A 12,024-nucleotide genomic window follows, 5' to 3' on the forward strand; every position below is an offset into this window, starting at 1 on the left:
ACATGAGGATCAAAGAAAATGGTGTCATATATATATATATATATATATATATCTCGACAAATGATCAATATACAAAATATGTCATGTCTATGCCAAATACAATATAATGATCAAAATACAATGGAGACGACGTCTCTCAAGTATCACTATCTCCTAAGGGAGATGGCCTCACTGCAGATGTCCCAGCACCTGGATCTCCAGGTGGGTCATGTCTAGAGGGCCCTGTCATGCCTCTGCTCTTCGTCCTCAACCCAATCTCTCAGGATCGACTGGATCTTGACTGTGTGAAACTCTGCACTCAGCGCTCCCTGGCACCGCATCCTCATAATGTCTCATGTAATACTCTGCCTCGTTGGCTCTCAAAGCCATCTCTCACAAGGTGTCTCTCATCGGGCCACCTGTTGTCGCTCTCTCCAAAACCTCTGCTCGAGCCTTGGCTCGATCCAACCACTCCAAAGCAGTATCCCGCTCTATGGTCAGCTGTGTAATCTGACGCTGATGCGCCAACATCTATGTCTGCAAATGTTGCACTGACAACTGCAGTGATCTAATCTGTGCATCCTCCACATGCGTAGGAATCCGCATCTGCAAGGGTACCTGTGAAGGGGTACCCCCTGTCCCTCTACCTGTCCTTGATGCTAGTGGAGGTAACACATCTGACCTCCTCCTCTAGGCCAATCGTCGCACATCCTCATATCCTCCCACCACCACTATCACCTCCTCAACCTTCTCCTTTTCTCCAGCTCTGATCGCCAAACCTCCTCTCTCTCTATCCACTGCCACCCACCACACAGCTCTCTCTGCCCGTATCCCCCTATCACCACCATCTCCACCCCTATGTCCTCTCCTCCTCAACTCCATTCTCCCTCTAACTCCTCGTCGACCTCGGCCATCTCCTCTACCATCTCCTCCATCACCACCTCCCTCGTCTACCTCCTCATCGTCATCAAACACTCGAATCATCTCAACTAGATCAGATATCCTAGCCACTGCCCATGCTGCAAAGAGTGCTACAAATTCGTCAGTCATCCCTGCATCCACAATCTTAGGGGCATAATCCCAAATCTGGTCAGCTAAGCGAAAGAACTCCTCTATTGTCACTGCGCTGTCAATCGTAGGCCCCCAATCTGGGATATCCTGTCTCCGTCGAGCATAAAAGCATGCTCCCTATGGTATCCCCTGCTGTCGACCACACTGCCGCAGCACCCGACTATGCAAAAACCTCTTTATGACAAAGGGTGTATGTCCTATCAGATACCTGGACATGAAAATATGAGGCATCTCCATCCCATCCTCAGCCCATACCTCGCACCCTGTATATGGTCGCCAGACGACCGTATCAATATCATCCAACACTCTCCTTCAATGCTCTAGTTTGCCTAGCTTATGCTGGACAACTATCCCTCTATATCCATATGCATACACACATCCAACAGGCCTATCTCTATCTACCAGTGGCCTAGCTGCGGGGATATGCTCCCACGCCCCTACCTGTAGCAGTGTCACTCCAGCTGATAAACTGTCGTAACCCAAATACACTACCTCATGCAAATCCCTATATAAATGGGCCAACATAGTCGACCCCCATGCAAATCGACAACCCTGCATCACCATATCCTCCAGTACCAATCCCCATCCCACTGACAGTCCCTTCGACCTACGATCAAGACATAAGAACCCACCTATGAAGCTTGCTAGAACTGATGGCAGAGGAGCATAATCCAAATCCAAAAACTCTTGCCAGGGGATCTCATACCCGCAAATAGTGTCATCCTGAAAGATCTGGCGAAGTTCCTCAGTCCCACCCTCCTCCGTCTGCTCATAGGGTAGCAATGCACCTACTACAAGAATCCACAAAATCTGGTAGAAATCCTCAGGCGTCACTATAATCTCACCTGTCGCCAAATGAAAGGTGTTCGTATCGCTATGCCACCTCTTTGCCAATGTTGTCAATAAACCTCAGTTTATGATAAACTGAAGCATATCTAACAAAGAGGTCAAACCACATCTCTCAATAATGTCTTTGTCTGTCTGTGTCAATTGTGGTATCAATGACCACGTTCTCAGAAATTGCTCATGCAACTGTACTACTCCAAGATGCTCCTGTCAAAAACAACGCAAGTCCAATATTAGTTCCCTCATCAACACATAGATATCAAAATCAAATTCATCTCAAAAACTTGAAAACTTTGAACAAATCTAAATCAAGTTTCACATCATATAAATCCATCAAAACATATCAACTTGTAACACAACTCAAGTTCCACAAACATATCAGCTTGTAACACAACTCAAGTTTCACAAACATATCAACTTGTAACACAACTCAAGTTCTATATCAACTTTTAAAACAACTCAAGTTCCATAATCAATGCAGCTTGTAACACAACTCAAGCTCCATAATTCATATCAAACACATTCACATCAAAAACTTGAAAAATTTGAACAATTTAAATCGTTCCACATCATAGCAAAATCACATCAAATCTATATCAACTTGAAACATCGCAAATCAAATAAAGTTATCTCAAAACTCATATTGTACACACTTATCACACCAATGGCAGCAGACACGAAGACTAGCAAAAATGCACTTATCTCGGCAGAACTAGCATCACCATACCCATTTTTCTTCATTCGTCGATCCCATTATACCAATTTTTTTCCTATATGTGCTAAATCATCTTGTCTATGCGCTAAACTGCTTCTCATGCGCTAACCTGTTTTCTCCACGTGCTCTCCAATTTACCCTATGTGCTAGCAAAAACCTACGTGCTACCCTTTCCTTCGAATGCGCCCTCTAAACTACCCCACGCACTAAAAAACCCTATGCGCTATTCTATCCCCTCCACGCGCTACGCACTTAACCCTATGTGCTAGGTTACACTGATGTGCTATCTTGACCTACCCATGCGACCCCCTAGAAGCCCTATGCACTAGATATGCTCTATGCGCTACCCGTTTTACCCTCTGTGCTACCCTATGCCCCTGGTGCGCTAACCTAATCCTATGCACTAGCCTAAAATTTTTGGATGCTACCCTCTATTGTTAAACCCTACGCACTACGAAATTTTTTGTATGCGCTACCCTTTCGCCTCGACAAGCTAAAACGTGAAATCTGCATAAAAACTTCAAAAAATTGACCAAAAAAGACAAAATCAAAAATCAAACAGGGGTCAGAAAGGTTGACTTATTGGTGGTCCATATGCAGTGGGCCTTTGATACCTCCGCATGCGCTTGAATCGATGAGTAGAATACGGAATTGACATGTTGACTTCTCTCCAAATGTTGCTATCTCCAAAGTCAACAAGCACAAATGAGACAAAAAGGAATTACTTTTTCCCTTTTATAGGGTAAATCAAAATTAGGGTTGCATGGAGGAACGTGAAAATCGCTCGTGGTGTCTCATACCAACCTACCCAACATCATTATCGGGAGATGAATCAATTTATCACATTCATTATAGACCAAAATTTAAAATACTATTATCCAAATCAAATCAAATTTTTAAAATTTTTTATTCATCTCCCGAGGGGGCATTATCAACATCATTTTATCAAATCTAGGGCATCGATTATCAAAACCAGGGCATGACATGAAAATCTCAAAACGACATTAAAAAAAAAATAAAATTGATCATAACTAAATCACAACGACACATCATTTTCTTTGAATCAACATGTGCGCACACGTCACTTCAAAGAGGGGCAAAATGCAGACATATAAAAATGGCCATATTCCTAAATGAATATTTTATGTTCATTCCTTTATTTAATTAAATCCAATTTAATTAAATCACCCACATTCCTCTGATTAAATAAGTAAATTATTCATTTTATTTATTTAAATTCATTAGAACCTCTTTTTATCATTTAATTGGATAAACCATTTTATTCAATTAAATCTCTTCTCTCCACTTTTAATTAAATTTACATTTAATTAAATAGTTCACCCCAAATTGAATAAATCTAATTTATTTAATTTCTCAATTTGCAACCAAATTGAAATAAAGTAACTTAATTAATTCTATTTTCCCTCTCCCACTTGCAAAATCTTACATCTCCCACTTGCATACTAAACCCTATTCCTAATTTCTTCTAGAATTCATCTAATCCTAATCAATTAACCCTAAACCCATTCATTGTCCCTTTTCCCTAAATTTGAGAAAGTCACTTCTCAAATTTGTAGTAAAGTCTTCAAAAGGCATTAAAGCCTTTATCCATTCAACAAGCCAACTTGTTTAATCCCCCCAAATTTGGAAGGACTCTTATAAATTTGTCCTCAAAGTCTTTAAACCATTAATGGTTAACTAACCCTTAGTGGCATGGTTAGAGACTTTTTGACTAACTTAACCTCCATCCAACCCAAGGGTCTCATCAAGCATTTATTGGTTTGACCATGGTTATTCCTTTATCCTTTGCACAAGAGTTTACCTCTTTGGTAAAAGCTTTATCCATTGGATAAGCTTAACCTAACCTTAACCCTTACCTCCTAAGGTAACCATGAGGTCTTCTCAAGCATTTAATGCTTCTTACATCTCTTCTCAACCAACCTTATGTTGACAATTGTCACCATTTCATTGGTGAAAATTGTAAACATGGATTGACAACTTTCAAACTTTACCCTTGATTAACTCTTTCAATCCTAGCCATCCATTGCCCTATTTTTGCTATAAATAGAGCTCTCCTTCTTCCATTTTAGGAGACATGCAAGCTTTTAGTATCTCATTTATGCTCAATTTTAGCACATCTAGTCTCTCTTTGCAATAGGAATTAATCTAATAAACATTTTAGACTACTTCCTTTATCATTAGCTTAAATTATATAACTAGTATATCATGTTAGGATAATATTACTACTAATCTTGTCATCTCATAATCTAGTTTATTGCATTTGTAGAATCATGCATATATAGGATGCATTCTCAAGTTAAAATCAATCAAAAGCATCCCTCGTTCTTGCATTTGTCATCCCTAAACCACTTTGCTCAGTGATCTGATAGCAAAGGCATTGGTTTGAGGGACCTTGTGAGATAGAGAACCATGGAACCAACCTTGGGAAGTTGATTCATCCTTCATGACTCCATAGCTTGCACCAAGAAGTCTTGTGGGTGTGTGGACAAGTCTCTTTGAGCTTCACTTTTCACATTTTAAGTTTCATTTACCCGCTTTTCCCACATACAGTTATATCTACATTGCACACTACATCGTAAGTAACAAAGCAATAGTATGGTTATTTTATAAGGATTATCAATGATCCTATACAAACATAATACAATATTAGTGGTAGTGGCTAAACTTACTAAGGTAGCCTATTTCATGCCAAGGAATTTAATCTATGATGCTCCAACCTTTGCTAAAAGATTTGTAAAATAAATATTTAGGTTACGTGGAGTCCCTAGAAAGATCATGTAAGAAAAGGATGTTAGATTTACCTTGAGACTTGTAATAATTTTATAGTCGTAGCATCGTAAATTGTACACCCTTAATTGGGTAGTACAATTCCACGCTTAGGTTAGCACCTGCCTTAGTGTGTTTGCATTTTGCATTTTGCATTTCATTTAAGCATTTAATTAATTAATTTAATTGAATCTAAAGTATTTTATCATCCCTCTACATATCATAAAATTGGGACCCTTTACCCTAAGTGTACCCCTTTTTATTTTGTTCTCTCAATTAATGATTTCATCAAATACCCTAATTATGTCTTATTTTGACCTTCAAGGCCTGATTTTGCATATCTAAATGTCATAAATTCTCACATACTCCTAGAATTTTCTTTAAAATCACAATATCTTGCTTCCTCGAAAATTTGGTGAAAAGTTGGTCGGACCGTGTGTTTGGACCATGAGGTTACCAATATGGTCCCAATTTTTCTCCCCAAATTTTGGGAGCATGTTTTGGCGATATTTTAATATTCAAATCCAAGACATTGGCAAAAAATATTATTTCTAAGTCCGCCTATAACTCAAAACAAAGTTAGGGTCTCCTATATAAACCCTTCCTTTCCTCATTTGAAGATCTAAGATCTAGCAATTAAAGGAGATTCTTATGAAGTAAAATTGTAGATTTTATGAAGTCTACAACAACAAATCAAGCATTCACAAATTCTACATCAAGCATTTTCAATATCACTTAGGAGCTTTGAAGACATTGAAGAATAATAGGACATCATCAACTGATGATTGGCTTGTACCTCTCCCTTAGGGTTTGGTATGGTTTCATGTTGTTTTCATGTCTTTGTATGAGATTCATTTTCAAATTTACATTCATGCTTTAGATCTCTAGATCATTTGTGATTTGAAGTATTTGCATTTACATTTACAAGCTTTTAGGGTTTGCTCTCGAAAGCGTAGGGTAGAACTTTAGATTTATTTTCTTGTTCATTTAGGATCTTGCATACATGCAAGATTCTTGTACACACATTATCAATACATTATCGGCTATTTGTGGAGGTGGAAATCACCAAAACAAGGGGTTTGACTAAGGCAAAACCCTGTATAGCCACCTAGACACCCTTTTTCAAGTTGTAGGTGTAGGTACAGGAATCTGGTGAATGCATGAATTTTTGAATTGACAAAACACACACAAACAAACTTGGTGCCATAATTTGATCTCAAATCACAGAGACAAGGGTGTGGTTGTAAAGTTATGAGCCAATAGCTAACAAGATGAGAGGGTGGGGGGGGGGGTGAATCATACAAACTTAATCTTCCATAAAATCAACAAATTCAACCTCGGTAACTTATACTTCAGCAATATAACCAAAAATTGCTAAACATGCTAACTCATAAACACATAATCATCATAACACATATAACACCAGATTTAATGTGGAAACCCAAATAGGGAAAAACCATTGTGGGATTTCAGACCCACTAAGAAATATACTCTTCTAGAGTATGCTCGGTTAAAAACAAATCATGTTAAAGATTACAAACACATTGCTAGATGTGACCCAGTTAAAGGATTTCCCTCAGATCTGTTAGGATCTTCACTTTGTTAGAAGTGACCTTATCAAAGGATTTCAAACACTCAATTAGAATGTTACCTTGCTAGAGGATTTACAAATAAGATTGTTAGGTCGACTTGGTTAAGAGATTTTCTATCACTTTACGAAATAACAGTAATAAAAATATATCTGCAACTTCACATCTAAAATGCTAAAGCAGATTCTTATTTGCTCAACATTGTCTAGTCATAGGACTTATCTTGTCCCTCTGTTGGGCTCCCTACTCTGTTATTCAAATAGGTCTTCAAGCTTCTGTGCTCGGTAATCACTATGTAGCATCCTTGTGCTTACACTTGCCCACATGCATTGTTCATTAATAATTTCTTATTTATAAACAATTTGCTAACCGTTGAATCTCCTTGATCACATTTCCCATAATCAATCATAGCCATTAGATCTTCAATCTTGACTAGGTTCAATGTATCCTTTGATCTAAAAAATGTTTTACTTCGCCTAGGAACTTTCATTCCATTCTTGGAACTTGTGCTAGGTTAAGCAGTTCAATCTATGTTGTAGATCTAGCTCCTGAATTTTCAAAGCTGTAGATCCTTAACAAATTTCTTGCACGTCATATCAATCATTTAATCAACTCCAGCTAATCAACTTCCTTCATTAAATAACACTTTCATTCCTTCAATGATGTCTATCATAACTCGGTTACAACTCAGTAAATACTAAACTTCACTCGGTAGACATTATGCCTTCATTAACCGATATCGATAACCTTAGGGTTTACCAACTAGGTTCCTTAGGGTTTACCAACTAGGTTCTTTTCTTGGTGACATAGTATAGTATTAACCTTACAATCAACAACATATGTAGGATATCAAAACAATCTAAACATCATGATCTCATCATTGTCTAACTCGGTAATAGTTGCCCATTGAATAACTTATTTCTCCCCTTATTCATCACATTCTTTCTATGTCTTTTACGGACATCTTAATTCTCTTCAATTCAATCTTCTCAAGATATGGCAACATCATACTAAATCAAAATATCAATTTCTTGACATCAATGACAAAATAATGTTATAATGATAGTTATCATCCTTCTTCAGTTATATCAATAATCTCCTTCTATTGAAATGCCAACAGTGGCACCCTGGGATAGGCCCAGGGCATGGCGACCTAGGATAGCCCTAGGGCGTGGTGACTTGGTCCCTAGGATTTTGTAGTTTTTTAATGCCAAATCTGCATCTCAGACCCTCAAGACCTCAAATCCAAACATCCAGCTTTCTATCTGCATAAGGACCGAGGCACCCAATGCCCTAGTCTTGCCAATTCTGCTTTAGTTTTCAGCATTAGGTGCACCTCTGAGTCTCTTTTACAGTCCTGCTTTCTATATCTTAGTTTCAATTTCCACATAATCGATATTTTTAGTTTAAGTGTACTTTGTTTCTCATCTCTTAGTTTAGTTAATTTCTGCATTGTATTTCAAATATCTACTCCTCATTTATAGAAAATGAATAGAAACTGATGTCATGGAAATGGGGACAAGGCAACAACAAAGTTCAATGTTAATAAGTTAGTTTCAACCATAAAAACAAAACAAAGAACTAAAAACCATTCCAAACATATCAAGAGAGATTTCAAAAAAAGCATGAAAGAAGTTTAACAAAATAAAAGAAAGGAGAAGAGCCTCCCTAAGATGCTTCCATGATGCCTTTTGATGCTTCTCCCTTGTTTCTCTCCTCTCCAAGTCCCAAATGAGTGTAGCTCTCAGCTTTTAGCACTAGCCATGGATGCCATATGGAGATTCAAGATGGTTGAATATGATAAGCAAATACTATGCAAGAGTAGATAGTGATGCTATGAAAAAGCTCTATGCTAATGCCAGTATAACAACAATACTCTAAAATGCTTCTCTTTTGCTTGAGGAGAAGGGTTCTATTTATAGAAGAAATGGGGAAATGAAGGGTTAAGATTGAATGGTTTAATCAAGGGCCAAGTTTGAAAGTTGGGGATCCATGTGCACAATTGGCACCAATAAAATGGTGACAAGTGTCAACATAGGATTGGGTTGAGAGAAGAGGTTGGAGGCATTAAAGGCCTGAGAAGACCTCATGGTTATCTAGAAGGTAAGGGTCAAGTCTAAATTAAGATTACCCATTGGATTAAGAGTTAATCCAAGGATAAACCTTTGTGCAAATGTTTAAGAGATAATCATGGTCAAAGCATTAATGGCCTGATGAGACCTTTGGGTTGGGTAGAGGTTGAGTCAAAACAAATGTTTTAACCATGTGGGAGGGTTGAATTAACCATTAATGGTTATTGGAGACTTTGGGGATTAAGTGGTTGAAGGTTGAAAGCTTTCAAAGGTTATCAAAGACTCTGAGGGTTAATTTGTTGAACACACAAAGCATTAATTGCTTTTCAAAGACTTTGGAGTCTTTGAGAAGTGACTCCAATTTGCTTAGGAATGTGACAATATTTAGGGGATGGATTAGGCTAATTAGGAAGGGTTTAGAAGAATCTAGAAGGGGTTTAGGCATACAAGTGGATTTTGTAGGAAAATGCAAGTGGGAGAAATTTTGGTATTTTCAATTAAAATAAAATCATTTATTTCAATTAAATGGTGTAATTTGCATTTGGATAAATATTCAAATAAATATTAATTTATTTAAATGAGAAAAAGAAGATAAAGCATTTAAAATGCTTGAAGACTTTGAGGGAAACCATTAAAGGCTTGAAGACTTTAAGGAAAACCATTAAAGTCTTTAAGAAGACTATAGAAGGAAGCCATCAAGTTTGAAGACTTTAAAGCCATCAAGTTTGAAGACTTTAAAGCCATCAAGTTTGAATACTTTAAGGGAAACCATTAAAGGTTTCAAGTGGGTGAGGATAAATAGGATTTTAAATAAATAATTTATTTGAAATAGTTGTGCAACTTGCTTTTGTAGGAAAATACAAGTGGGTGGAGGATAAAGGTGATTTAAATAAATTATTTATTTAAAATAATCGTGCAACTTGTATTTGTAGGAAAATGCAAGTGGGTGGAGGATAAAGGTGATTTTAAATAAATGATTTATTTATTTAAATGTGAGAGGTGGGATTTTGGGGGTTTTAAATAAATATTAATTTATTTAAATGTGAGAGAAGATTTAATTAAATAAATATGATTTATTTATTTAATTAATGGTCTGAATTTGGTTAAGTGAATTAAATCAAATAAATTGAATAATTTATTTAATTAATAGGAGAATAGGGTTAAGATGAATTAATTAAATATTAATTTAATTAATTATTAATTGATGGTTAAATAATCAAATAAATACTAAGTATTCATTTAATTAAGTGGATAGATTTATGTGACTACATTTGCCCCTCTTTGAGACGGTGCGGTTTATCGCGTCGTTTCAAAGAAAGAAAAATAGGTGTGAAGAAATCCCCCATAAAATGTAAATTTAATGGGTGGTATGCCCCCTCGAGAGATGGGCCGAATGTTTTTGTTTTTTTTTTTAAATCGGGCGATCTCTCGAAAAAAATGAAAAGTGGAGGGGAGGTAGAATAGAAGAAATTAGAACTAATGATGAAAGAATGGGAAAAAATGGAGTGAATATGAAGAAACAACAAGCCAGCGAGTACCCTGAGGTCATGCAAGAGATACATAGCAGATGTAGTGTGGGGTTTGGATTGATGCTATACAATTGATCAAAATTGTTTGGACAATCTGGTGCAATCGGTTTAATTGCCCCGGTCAAGTCAAAGCGTGACAGTTGATGTCAGTTGGTCGCTTGGACATGATAAAGTCTGAGTAAGTGAATCAAAGTGACCTGATGTGACTTAGACAATTGATGTAATTGCCCGATGAAGTCAAGGTATATGAAGCAAAATACTCGTTGAGACTTAGACAATTGATGTAATTGTCCATTGGATTGTGTTTGATTGGTTGATCAATTGATAGTGTGTGCGTGTGATGGATGGTTGTGGGGAATCATGGCAACCCCGTTGAGACTAGGTCATTGTGATAAATGCCTGATGTAGTCTAGGATTACCATAATCGATTACCTGTTAAGACCCGAAGATACTTGATCAGAGTATCTGTTGATAGTCTAGGTGTGTGGGAGTCGATGTATCTGTGTAGATAGAGTAACTGGCTTAATTTTGTGGATGAGTGAGGATGGGAAGCGATGAAGGGATTAGGATGATGTTGATGATCAAGATAGGGAGGGTGAGGGGGGATTTGATGTTAGATAGAAGATATGGAGGACTAGGACCGAGTCCTATGGAAGAAGATGAGTAAAATAGAGTATGCATTATTATGACTACGTATGCATGATATGCAGCTATTATGAATGTATGGATGGGTGGAATGCAACGAAATGCAATATATACAGATGAGATGGAATGACGATCCATGGTGCTTTATTTTTCATCATTGAGCTTTAAAATGTTGTAAGAAAATACAAGCAACTTGACATAAAGATTCAAGGTGACTAGAGTATTTCTTAAATGGATTTTATATAGCAAGTTAATACAAGCAACTTGATATAATGGATCAAGTTGATCTGAGTATTGCTTGCAGAACAGACAAGGATTATCTCCTTTCATGCATGACTTGCAACGTCCTCCTTGATCTTAGGCTGATCATATCCTGAGACAAGTGCATACCGTAATAAGAGATAAAACCTTTATCCAGTTTGGATGAGGTAGGAGGAACCAAAGAAAGAGAATTGTACCTACAAACAAACAATATATACATAAAGAATAAAGAATATGGATCCTTGGTAATGGTTCATGCTCATATGGTCGAGGTATACGCTGTAGTCAGCAAGCCGTAATGATCTATGACTGCATTTTGCATAAGATCATGTAGCTTGGTGAACTTCCCACGTAGACACCATTAGTACATGCCCCAGTACTTCATCGGAAGTAATGCGCAAACGATACAAAACAATGCTGAAAGATCCCGATACAGATAAACAAATGATTGTACTCATAAATCAACCAAGTATTTGATAGCTTAACATAATTTTCTTGTCAAAGAAAATGTCATCTTGTCTTTGTTTTGA

The sequence above is a fragment of the Cryptomeria japonica genome, chromosome 5, assembly GCF_030272615.1.
Source record: "Cryptomeria japonica chromosome 5, Sugi_1.0, whole genome shotgun sequence".
NCBI classification, from domain to species: domain Eukaryota; kingdom Viridiplantae; phylum Streptophyta; class Pinopsida; order Cupressales; family Cupressaceae; genus Cryptomeria; species Cryptomeria japonica.